Source organism: Scylla paramamosain, chromosome 37, assembly GCF_035594125.1.
Source record: "Scylla paramamosain isolate STU-SP2022 chromosome 37, ASM3559412v1, whole genome shotgun sequence".
NCBI lineage: Eukaryota > Metazoa > Arthropoda > Malacostraca > Decapoda > Portunidae > Scylla > Scylla paramamosain.
The window spans coordinates 8,315,001-8,327,500 of record NC_087187.1 but is presented as its reverse complement, the minus strand read 5'-3'; the positions used below and the strand labels follow the sequence as shown (position 1 = coordinate 8,327,500).

The 12,500-nt window shown below is 40.7% G+C and overlaps 1 long non-coding RNA gene and 1 other non-coding gene across 2 annotated transcripts in view; both read right to left on the bottom strand.

Moving 5' to 3' along the window:
- The window catches only part of LOC135091189 (uncharacterized), a 40,984-nt gene that overhangs the window by 13,125 nt on the left and 15,359 nt on the right, over positions 1–12,500 (bottom strand). The gene's annotated exons all lie outside the window — the stretch shown is intronic.
- Trnaf-gaa (transfer RNA phenylalanine (anticodon GAA)) lies at positions 2,540–2,612 on the bottom strand. Its single transcript has one exon. It is a non-coding gene; the product is annotated as a tRNA-Phe (tRNA).

Genomic DNA, 12,500 nt, shown 5'->3' with positions numbered 1-12,500 from the left:
CTAACACTCTTCACCGTGGCTACAGAGGCGCTCCCTGCAGCAGGTCCCGCTGAGGTGCAGTGAGGAAAACAAACGTCCACTTAATGCATTTTTACGCGTCCTGCTGCGGGATGTATTGTTCCTTCCCTCGGCGTCTCCTCTTCTAACTCACTTCCTTATCTCTTACTTCTTTTAGCAAACTCCTCTCCTCCAAAATCTACTGCTTCCTCTCTTTATTATCACCTCGTTTCCTACTTCTTTACTGTTAATTGCTTCCCCTTTCGTCCGTGTCCCTATCTCTAGTTTTTTTTTCTCTCTCTTTCCCTCTCTCTCTTTTTCTGAGTAAGGATGCTTCCCCCCTCCCTTCCTTCCTCTTCACTGACTCTTACCTACCTACTAACTTACTTACCTATTCTAACCTGCCTCCCTGCCTCGTTATGCTCTACCTGTCTGTTTCCTTCACTCCCCATCCTCTCTTCGTCTCTCTGAAGAAGAAATCGTTTAGAAATCAATACAGCATCGCAACACGTGACTTCACAGCAACACCTCCGTCACAACACTCAACCCAACCTCTCCTAATGATCGTCGGGCGTCACGCAACACCCGGGACAGGCGTCAGAACCCGGCAATACCACAGGGGCAGCGCGAGGGGCGGGGGACGTTGATAGAATTGGGGCGAGAAGGGAAGGGAAGTGGGGGAGCGGGAAGGAGGGAAGGGGGTGAGAAAGCACTTGACTGGGGGTGACTATAAAAACCCACTGGCTTTCGGTAACACCCTTGGGGACAATGCAGTATCTAAACCCTCCTTCTCCTTCTCCTCTTCCTCCTCCTCCTCCTCCTCCTCCTCCTCCTCCTCCTCCTCCTCCTCCTCCTCCTCCTCTTCCTCCTCTCCTAGCTTCCCAGTGGGGTCTAAAATAGTTAAAGTTTGCGTCATAATCATACACAGCGCGAGGGAGTCCACACCTTACGGTAATACCCTTTATTCCACCTTAATCGCTTTTAGAGGGAGACACGGAGAGGGGAAGCGCACGGAGGAGAGGCTCGGAGGGTCGGAGGGGAAGAGGGATTTACCGCTCTGGTAGATGAAGGGATCATGCCACTTTATTTACACAGTTTCTCCCTCTCCCCCCTTTAGTGAGTCACGGAGGGAAGGGGAAAAGGAGGGGAGGGGGTGGCGAAGGGGAGCGCCATTCAAGGGGAGTTAGCGCTGAAGGCAAGTCTTACTTTATGTTCAATGTTAAGTCATCATTTTACAGGGTTTTGGCTTGTTTCGGGGAGAGAGAGAGAGAGAGAGAGAGAGAGAGAGAGAGAGAGAGAGAGAGAGAGAGAGAGAGAGAGAGAGAGAGAGAGAGAGAGAGAGAGAGAGAGAGTCAAGGTAAGTATTCGCAGAAGGGAAGAAACTAGGCCGGGTTAAATAGAAAAAAAAAAGAGTTCTGCAGAAAAAAAGATGCAGGAAGAAAGAAAGAAGGAAGAGAGAAAGGAGAAAATACGAGTTAAATGGAAGGAAGACTGAGAGACACTAGTGAAAAGGAGGCAGGAAAGGAAAGAAAGGGAGAGAAAGAGAAAGAGGATAAAAACAATGCAAAATAAAAAGATAAAAAGGAACAGAGGAAAGAAAGAAATCATCTGACTGATTGATTGATTAATGAATAGATTGATGGATGGACAACCGCAACATATGGCAATGAGTTGAAAAAATATAATAATAAAAAATAAAATATATATATATATATATATATATATATATATATATATATATATATATATATATATATATATATATATATATATATATATATATGTAAAGAACGAACTGAAACTGGGAGAAAGAAAGGGAGGTGGTAAAGAAAGGCGTAAGACGTAGACGGAAGATGGAAAAAGGAGAGAAAAGGAAGAAGAAAGTAAAAGAAGTGAGGTAGAGAAGTTGGAGTCTGAGGAAGAGCGAGAGAGGAAGGCAGTGAAGGAGAAAATGATGCACATTATGAAGAGAGGAAGTTGTAAGATGAAGAAAGAGGATAAGAAGATGAAAGGAGGGAGTTGGAAGATGAAGAGAGGGACATGGAAGATGAAGAAGAGGTTGGAAATGGCGAGGGGGAACAAAAAATGAAGAGAGGGAATTAGAAGATAAAGAAAAAAGTAATATGGAAATGAAGGCTAGGGGGATAAAAGATGATGAATGGAAACTCTAAAAAAAAGAACATGATGAAAGATGAATAAAAGAATACATAGAAAAGTCGAACAGCAACAGAACCTTTAGGTCGTTGCAAGGCTGTTTGGTAACTACTGCTAACTAGCTACAGGGTACAGAGACACAACCGTACAGCAGGAGACGGGACAGTAAAGCAGGAGACAGGACAGTACAGCTTAAAAAGAGACAGGACAATACAGCAAAGAGATGGGACAGTACAGCAGAAGGACACGGGACAGTACAGCAGAAGGACACGGGACAGTACAGCAGAAGGACACGGGACAGTACAGCAGAAGAAGACAGGACAGTACAGCAGGAGACAGGACAATACAGCAGAAGGACACGGGACAATACAGCAGAAAGAAAGAATTTTGCCCAGACCCGGGATCGAACCGGGGACCTTTAGATCTTCAGTCTAACGCTCTCCCAACTGAGCTACCTAGGCACGCACGCCTAGAGAGAGAGAAAGAAGTGTAAAATAAAAGAAATGTATGTAGTATGAAAGAAAAGGATAAAGGAGAGAGAGAGAGAGAGAGAGAGAGAGAGAGAGAGAGAGAGAGAGAGAGAGAGAGAGAGAGAGAGAGAGAGAGAGAGAGAGAGAGAGAGAGAGAGAGAGAGAGAGAGAGAGAGAGAGAGAGAGAGAGAGAGAGAGACAGACAGACAGACAGACAGACAAAGAAACAAAGAGAAGGTCCAGAGGGAAAAGAATTAAATGCGAGTGTGTATGAGTGAGTGCGTGTGTGCGTGCGTGTGTCAGTGTGCTGGATGTGGCCCTGAGCGAGTTTGTCAATCTTGGTAATCGGTGCTCCCCGCCGCTCGCCAAACACGGCGCGGCGAGTGGCGTGGCGAGCAGGTGAAGAGAGGGAGGGTGGAAGGGAACTACTCGCTTTAAAAATACCAGGAGAGCGCCTCGGGGATATGTTGAGTGTAAGTGTGAGTGAGGAAGCTGTCTTACCGCCCCCCTTCCCCCACAGCCCCTTCCCTCCCCTCCGGCATTTAATCAAGCAAGTTATCGCAGTAATTAAACGAAAGTGTAAGAAGTGGTGAGATTTATGAGTATTGTGATAGAAATGTATGCCCACCAAACTCTTGAGGTGTAGCACGATGGTCCACGAGACTGTTCCTTTCCACAGGGGCAGGCAGGGTTAATTGTGTGTGTGTGTGAGTTTTGTCTGGGTCGCCTTGCGTGGGATTGCTGGCCTGATATATATAAGCAAATAATAGTAAAAACTTGAAGAAAATATACATATAGTGAAGTAATGTTTGTGAGTTTTGAGTGTTCGATAAACTGAAGTGAGTATGTTGTTTATTAGGATAAAAATTGTAACGTATGAGTAAGTTAAATTATTGGAAATTGCCATCGTGAAGGAGTACGAGGCAAATACAGTAAAAGAGAAAATATACCACTTTTCAGTTTTCAATAACACAGATACGAGTATACATTCAATTCCTCAGCATCATAGTGTGACACAATGTCGCCGTTTAATGTAAAATATTTCTATCATCAATAAAGGACAACGATTCAGTTTCAAATCATACTCTCAGATCAACGTTACTTTTCAACATTTAACATATTGTCGCATCATACTTCTCCATAAAGTAAAACATTTTCTATAACATACTTCCTTCTCGCCTGAAACACCATATTTTTTAAGATACAATGTTACCCTCAACGCTAAGTAATTAAAACATAAAAAAAAAACACAAAGAAAAAATAAATAACTAATAAATAAATAAATAAAACGCCAGAGAGAGAGAGAGAGAGAGAGAGAGAGAGAGAGAGAGAGAGAGAGAGAGAGAGAGAGAGAGAGAGAGAGAGAGAACTTTTACTGATTAGAATTGAAGTATACTGAGTTTTTAAATATTCTTTTAGTGTGTGTGTGTGTGTGTGTGTGTGTGTGTGTGTGTGTGTGTGTGTGTGTGTGTGTGTGTGTGTGTGTGTGTGTGTGTGTGTGTGTGTGTGTGTGTGTGTGTGTGTCAGTAGGTTTCTGCAATCTTTCGCAACAATGTAATGAAATCGTCAATAATAACACACACACACATACACACACACACTGACACACACAGACGAACGCACGCACGCACGCACGCACGCACACAAAGAAATTAGCCAAAAGCTTTCACCAAAAAAATCAGTGGGAAACTCTTAAACGTTTTGTCCTTACAGATTTTTTTTTCACTGCACTACAAAAGGAGAAAAAGTGCTGGAAAAAATTTGAGTAAGAAAAAAGAAGAAAAAAGAACCCAAAGAAGATTCAATAAAATACGCGGGCACAGTTTTACGTCTTCACATCCATCCGGTGAAGGAAACAAGAAAAAAATAAACAAAAAAACACAACCATTCCTTTTAGAGCCAAGCAAGGGAAAGAAAATAAAAAAAAGATACTGATGAACAAACACAGCTCACACACACACACACACACACGCACACACACACACACTTACAACACTAACCTCACTGATCCATGGAAAAAAACAAGAATAAAACAAATCATTCCAAATAGATCGCAACGTGAGAGTTACATAGTTACATAGTTACATAGAAACACAGGCCCCAACAGACCTTGCGGTTCTCATAAGGTGATCTGACCCAGGACTACTAAAGTGATAGAAGAAGAAAAGGATAGCAAAGCAGAAGGCTTTCTCTCCACCCTTCACTCCCTCGGGCATAAGCCGTACAAGAAACAGGTCGGAAATAATACCTTACGGGGTTAGAGAAGGAAAAACCCGAAGGAAATTTTATAGGAAAGAATAGATGAAATGAGGAGCCCCCATTTCCTGGACGCAAGAAAGTTAATCTCTAACAAAGAAATGCTGTTAGTCGCGGATTGCAGACAAAATATTTATAAAGACAGCATTTAAAAATTTCTACGGTGTTGCAGTCTATCACGTCTCCAGGAAACCCATTCCATAGATTAACTACACGGTTGAAAAAAATTAAATGTTTTTTGATTCATGAGAGTTGAAGGATTTCCCAACAATTTTGCAACCGTTTTCTCTTGTGTAATTTGAAAGAACCTACTGTGAAATATTTACTGTAGTCCATGTTATCAATTCCGGTGATGATTTTAAACACCTGTATTAAGTCGTCTTAGTCTTCGTTGTGTTAATGGGAATATATTTAATTATTTAAGACGCTATTTGAACGATCTGTTTCTTAAGCTTGGTATTATCTATGTTACTCTACGCTGAACTCGTTAAAATTTATCAATGTCTTTCTGGCAATAGGGGCACCATGCTTGAACGCAATATTTCAAAAGGGGACGGACTAAAGAGTTATACATAGTGAGGATTGTATTCTTAGATTTATATTAAAAAGATCTGCCGATTAAGACAATTATTTTGTTTGCCCTCTTTACGACTCTGAACATTGTTGGCTAGGTTTTAGGCTACTCGATATTGTTACTCCTAAATCAATTTTGTTGTCAACACTTTTATGTTGAGTACCATTGAAAATATACATTTCTTTCTCTTTCCGATACCCTACGTGAAGCACTTTACACTTATCTGCATTTAAAACTCATTTGCCAGGTTTGCCCCCACTCTGACAATTTGTCTAGATTATTCTGCATTTCTATTACTTGTTCGTTAGAGCAGGGGTTCTCAACCAGGAGGGAATTTCAGGTTTTCAGGGGGAATTGGGACCAAAGATTGACAAATTCAAACTGTTAGAATGTTGATCTTTTTATTGTCTTTGATCTGTTATTGCATTATGCTTTACTTTGGTCTGTTAAGTAATTCATTATAGATAATATAAAATAAATATTTTACTTTTATTTAGGTTTTATAAATCCATCAACATTTTCAATTGGCATTTAATTTGTAAAAATCCAATACAAAAATAATTCATGTAAAATTGTATACCTATATGTACTAATATGGAAAAAAATAAAGGATTTTCAGTATTATATGCATATTATTTCGAATGCAGTTTTTGAGGCAGACAATCTTGGAAAGGAGGGGGAATGACATTGACATATGCTGAAAGAGATGCATGGGGCAAACAAGGCTGAGAACCACTGCGTTTGAGACTATGGAATTCGTTATTTTGGTGTCATCAGCAAACTTCGATATCACATTGGTAACACCCACATCTATGTCGATTATATAAGCAGGTCCTAAGACTGATCCCTGTGACACCCCTCTGGTTACGTTAGTCCAATAGGATGCTTTTCCATTTATTACTACTCTTTCTTTACGGTTCTTTAGCCAGTTTTCTATCCATCTCAGCACGTTACCTTGGATACCATGTGATTTTATTTTAATCAGTAAATATTTGTGGGGGATTTTGACGAATCCTTTTGAAAATTAAGATATATTATATCTACCGCTTCACTTTCGTCATACTTATTCAGAATATCCCATAAGTCTAAGAGGCTCGTCAAACAAATGCTTTTGTTTCGGAAGCAGTGTTGAGTATTTTTTAAGTACTTTGTTTTCCTCTAAATGATTAGAGAGAGAGAGAGAGAGAGAGAGAGAGAGAGAGAGAGAGAGAGAGAGAGAGAGAGAGAGAGAGAGAGAGAGAGAGAGAGAGAGAGAGAGAGAGAGGCGGGAGGGGTTCCTTTTAATATTTGATCATTTTTATTGGCCTTCATTTATAATTCATTATTAAATACACAATATTAAAAATCAAACAAATCTGAAGCCTCTATGAGTCAAAAGTCTAATACGGATTTTGTTCTGAAATGTGTTAAAGAGCAAAAGAGGTCTTACAGAGAGAGAGAGAGAGAGAGAGAGAGAGAGAGAGAGAGAGAGAGAGAGAGAGAGAGAGAGAGAGAGAGAGAGAGAGAGAGAGAGAGAGAGAGAGAGAGAGGCGGGGAGAGACATATACCCATGTACATATATCCATACAGACGGAAAGAGAGACAGACAGACAATAACAGAGACGAACAGCAACAGGGACAGACAGGAAGAGACGAAGACAAACAGGGACAAAAACAGAAATAAACAAAGAAAAAACAATATCAACGACGGGTAATAAAAAGAAACAAACAAAACAAACAGGAACACAGAGACAAACAGAGACAAAGGGACAAACAATCACACAAACAACCCGAACCAGAGAGAGAGAGAATAAAAAAAAGTGGAAATCACAAAGGAGAAAAAAATAAAAACGATAGAGGCAAGGGAAGCCATGTTGGGAGGCTGTCACGTGGGTCTCAGGTATGGCGGGGGAAATAGGGGGAGGGAAAGGAGGGAAAGGGAGAGGAGGGAGAGGGAGAAGTGGAATAGGAGGAGAGAAAGGTGGGGAGGAGATATTGGCGTGTGGTAGGGGAAGGAGGAGAGGGAGGAGGAGAGTAGGGGAGATTGGAAGGCGAGGGAAGGGAGAGGAAAGAGGTGAGGAAGGAGAAGACCAGGGGATAGGGTAGGAGGGAGAAGGAATAGGAGGTACGGGAGGAGACCATGGGGAGACACGAAGATGGGGAAGGGAGAGGAGGAAGGTGAGGAGTGGACCATGGGGAGACAGCGAGGTGAAAAGGGGCTGGGGGGTTGGGGGTTGGCGGGGCGCAGCACATTGGCACCTGGATTAGCGTGTCGGCCTGCGCTGCCACGGGGTTTTACAGTATTAACGGAGAGGATTTAGCCCAGCGAGGACAACAGGGGCGCGGCGCTCACGTCCAGGCGCCGCAAGTCACGGGATTTTCTCCTATTAAGGTGTGTGTGTGTGTGTGTGTGTGTGTGTGTGTGTGTGTGTGTGTGTGTGTGTGTGTGTGTGTGTGTGTGTGTGTGTGTGTGTTCATATGAATGTTTGTGTATATTTAGATTAAAAGGTTATATTGATAGACGGTATTAAAGTAAGAGTGTGTGTGTGTGTGTGTGTGTGTGTGTGTGTGTGTGTGTGTGTGTGTGTGTGTGTGTGTGTGTGTGTGTGTGTGTGTGTGTGTGTGTGTGTGTGTACACGCGCACGGTGTTCACCTTTATGTTTATGTGCGTATTCCAACTTTAGCATGTAATCTCTGGCAGGCAGTATAATATTAAGCTAACAATGTTTTAAATAGCGACATTGGAGATACTGTAATACCGTCTCTCTCTCTCTCTCTCTCTCTCTCTCTCTCTCTCTCTCTCTCTCTCTCTCTCTCTCTCTCTCTCTCTCTCTCTCTCTCTCTCTCTCTTTCTAAATTAAAGTATATGCCACATTTAAATTAATAAAATAGCCGTAGGAATCGATAATGACAGGTAATAGCAAGGTAAGGGTAGATGAATGAGGGAAGTGAGTACATAGTGTAGTGATTGAAGAACCAGACAGGTAAGTGAACAGGCAGGGAGGCAGGGAGACAGACTTACAGGGAAGTACGTAAATAGCACATAAAAGATCGAGTAAGGAAGGAAAGGAAGAGACAGAACAGATGGAAGTAGGGAAAGTAGAAAATAAGAAGGAAGAAAAAGTAACGAACAAACAAAAAGAGAAAAAAGAAAAGAAAATTTTGAGGCAAGAAAGGCGAAAAAAAAGGAAAGAGAAAAAATAAGAAAAGAAAGGAGGGAAAGAAAAATAAGAAGGAACAAAGAAAAGAAGGAAGGAAGCCAGAAAGAAGGGGAAAAAGGAAGGAAGGAAGGAAGAAAGAAAAAAGGATCGAGTAGGCAATCAAGACAGAAAGGACGAAACGAAGGAAGCACAGAAGGAAAGCAGAGGAGAGGCAAGCAGATTTTCCTGAGTTAAATGAAAAGGGTATTGAAATCAAGAAAGAAGGTAATCTGAGAGGATGGAAAAAAGAAAGGATAGGAGGAAACGAAGGGAGGGGGAAAGAATGAAGAAAAGCAGGAAGACGACCATGAACCGAAGAAAGGTGAGGAGGAGCAGAAAATCATGGCAGAAAAGAAAGGAAGAAATGAAGGAAGGAAGGAAAGAAGAAAGAATGAAAGGAGACTAAGGAATGAAAACAAAGGATGGAAAGGAGAACAGCAGAACATGGGAAAAGGAAACCAGGAAGGAAAAAAGGAAGGAAGAAAGAAAAAGGAAGCAAGGAGATCAAGAAATAGAGGGAAGTAAGGAATAAAGTAAGGAAAGCAGGAAATGAAGTTAGAAAAGAAAGAAGGAAACAAAAACTAAAAAATGGAAGTCTGGGAGAAAGGAAGAAAATAATGAAAGAATGAAAAAAAGGGAAGAGAGAAGGTAATGAATGAGGGAAGAAAATAATCAAAGAAATCAATCGGAAAAAAACAGAAGGGATGAAAGAAAATAGCCAATGAAGGAAACCATGAATGCTGGAAAGAAAAAAATAGAGGAAAAAAAGGAAGGAGGCAATCAAGAAAAAATAAATAATCAGGAAAACACAAATGAAAGAAGGAAGGAAATAATCAATGCAGGAAGGAAGGAATGAGGGAAAGAAAGAAGGAAAGAAGAAAAGAAGGAAGGAAGGCAGTAAGGAGGTAAGTAAATAAGGAAGGAAGGAAGGAAGGAAAGAAGGAAGGAGGGAGGGAGGGAGGGAGGGAGGGAGGGAGGGAGGGAGGGAGGGAGGGAAGGAAGGAAGGAAGGAAGGAAGGAAGGAAGGAAGGAAGGAAGGAAGGGAGGGAAGCTGGAAACCAATCACTGACAGAAGAAAATAATCGGGGAAACCCCCCCAAAAAAAAAAAAAAACAGATGGAAGAGGACAGGAAATAATCAATGAAGGAAAACAGGAAGGAAGGAAGAAAGGAAGACATGAAATCAGAAAACAAGAAAGGCAGAAAGAAAAACAAACAAAAAAACAAAAAAAACAAAGGAAGGCAGACAGTCAGGCAGGCAGGCAGGAAGGAAGGGAAGAAGGAAGGAAGGAAGAAAGGAAGGAAGGAAGGGAGCAAGGAAGGAAAGAAGGAAGGCGTGAAAGCAGAAAGGCAGGAAGAAAGACATGAAGGAAAGAACACATGAAAGCAGAAAGGAAGGAAGGAAGAAGGGCATAAAGCATAAAGAAAAGAAGGAAGGAAGGAGGGCATGAAGGAAGCAAGGAAGGAAGGAAGGAAGGAAGGCAGGTGTTCGTGTGTTAAACGAGACTTGTTCGAGACCGTCCCATTCGTCAGTTCGAGGCCTCATTAATTCGCGCGACTCGCACACCCCCACTCGCCCAGATCCTCGTCCCATTCATTAATACGTTTTTTCTCCCTGATTTATGAGCCTCGAATAAGCAATAATCAGCCGCCGTATTTTCCAGCCGCTTAATGAGGCAAACTAGACCAAAAAAAAACTTAAGACAGAATCATATCCTTTACTGCGAGAGAGAGAGAGAGAGAGAGAGAGAGAGAGAGAGAGAGAGAGAGAGAGAGAGAGAGAGAGAGAGAGAGAGAGAGAGAGAGAGAGAGAGAGAGAATTGTGAGAAAAAAATGCAGAAAACGTATGGGATTACTTCAGATTCCCTCTTCTTCCCCATATACACCTCTCTCTCTCTCTCTCTCTCTCTCTCTCTCTCTCTCTCTCTCTCTCTCTCTCTCTCCCCACCCCCCGCCATCAGGTCGAGGGAGCAGCTTGTAATACTGGGACCAAATGACTCGTTCGCCAGGCTGAGTCTTTATTGGACAGACGCTGCGACTCTCACACGCCCGAAAAAAGGACCACCTCCAAAAATACTCTCACTCACGCCCTCTTACTTCGCCCGGTGTGAAGTGAAGGAGAGAGAGAGAGAGAGAGAGAGAGAGAGAGAGAGAGAGAGAGAGAGAGAGAGAGAGAGAGAGAGAGAGAGAGAGAGAGAGAGAGAGAGAGAGAGAGAGAATGATGATGATGATGATTGTCTAAAAGAGTGAGGGGAAGATTGTGTGTGTGTGTCTGTGTGTGTGTGTGTGTGTGTGTGTGTGTGTGTGTGTGTGTGTGTGTGTGTGTGTGTGTGTGTGTGTGTGTGTGTGTGTGTTGCAGTGATGAACGCGGAGTGAATGAAGCTTGGTAATGAAGCTCACAAACATGTAGCTTGGCCGTGAGTGATGTGTTTGCATAATGCTTTATGTAATCATAGTTTCATTATTATTTTTACAACCACACATTACTCAGGAAAGATTATCTTATAAACCCCTGAACATTAGATGTCTGGTTTTACTGATCAAATCCAACTAAAATATACTTCAAATACGTAAAATTGTTTAATAAACTTTTTTTTTCTCTCTTTTCCTTAAACATTCTCTTCTCTGAATTTGTTAATCACTGCAAAACCAATATACTAACAGTAGAGCTTAACTATTTTATCCTCTGTTTCATCATTCTCTTTCTCTTCGTTAAACTTTTTAAGCCTCACTAATGTAGCCTGAAATTAATGATATTTCATCATTTTCTTAAATTTTCTTTTTTTTATTATTATTTTTTTTCTTCTGTTAATTTAGCAAACTTTACGAAAATAATATACAAAGAATCAAGTTTCAAGAATTTTTCTTACTTTTTCCTACCAACTCTAGTATTACCTTCGTATGACGAGTTTTTTTTCAAGAGGGAGGTTTCATGACACTTATACTCCAATTCTGGATGACTCTTTTGACCTTTCTTCTGGGACTGGCACATCAGTGGACCTTTTTTTCTTTATTTTTGTTGTCCCTGGCCAGTGGCCCTTTTACATAAAGCAAAATATAATCAATACACCAATCTACAAACAATGTTTTACATTATATATATATATATATATATATATATATATATATATATATATATATATATATATATATATATATATATATATATATATATATATATATATATATATATATATATATATATATATATATATATATATATATTTTTTTTTTTTTTTTTTCTATCTTTTAAACTTCCTTAATTTGGTAAACCATTCTTGACGTACCTAATAGCTTCATAAATTTTATAATGATTCAGAAATTTCTATCGTGACTACCTCTTACATAACGAATGCATGATATATTCCGCAATAGTACTGTGGTCAAACTTATTAGCCATACCTATATTCTATAATTTCTAGGTATAAAATAAAAGCACAGCCAGATGGACAGGTGAGGAGTGCTGGGGTGTCACGGTAAGTTGCCGATAGCGTGATGATTGCTAATGATTACATGCAATACGTAATCTTCACGCGTGCTTAGAATACTGACGGGTAAGCAGATTACTTGCATAAATAATCAGATGAATATCACCGCGGGGACCAAGAATATGATGTGCTTATAAATATTTGCTGTGAATGTTGAGGTAATTATTTAGTGAACGCGCAGCCAGGGTTCACTTGTGTTCCTTCATCCGTAAGTTTCCTTCCCCCTTCATCCCCAAAAGTCATCTTCCTCTCCTCTACGCTCTTCTATTTTCTCTTTTCCTGTTCTTTTTATTTTAACTCTTCCTATTTCTTTTCTCCTGCTCTTTTTCTTCTTACTCTTTCTCCTCTTCTTCGCTTTCCCTCTAAACATTTTTCCCCTCCAA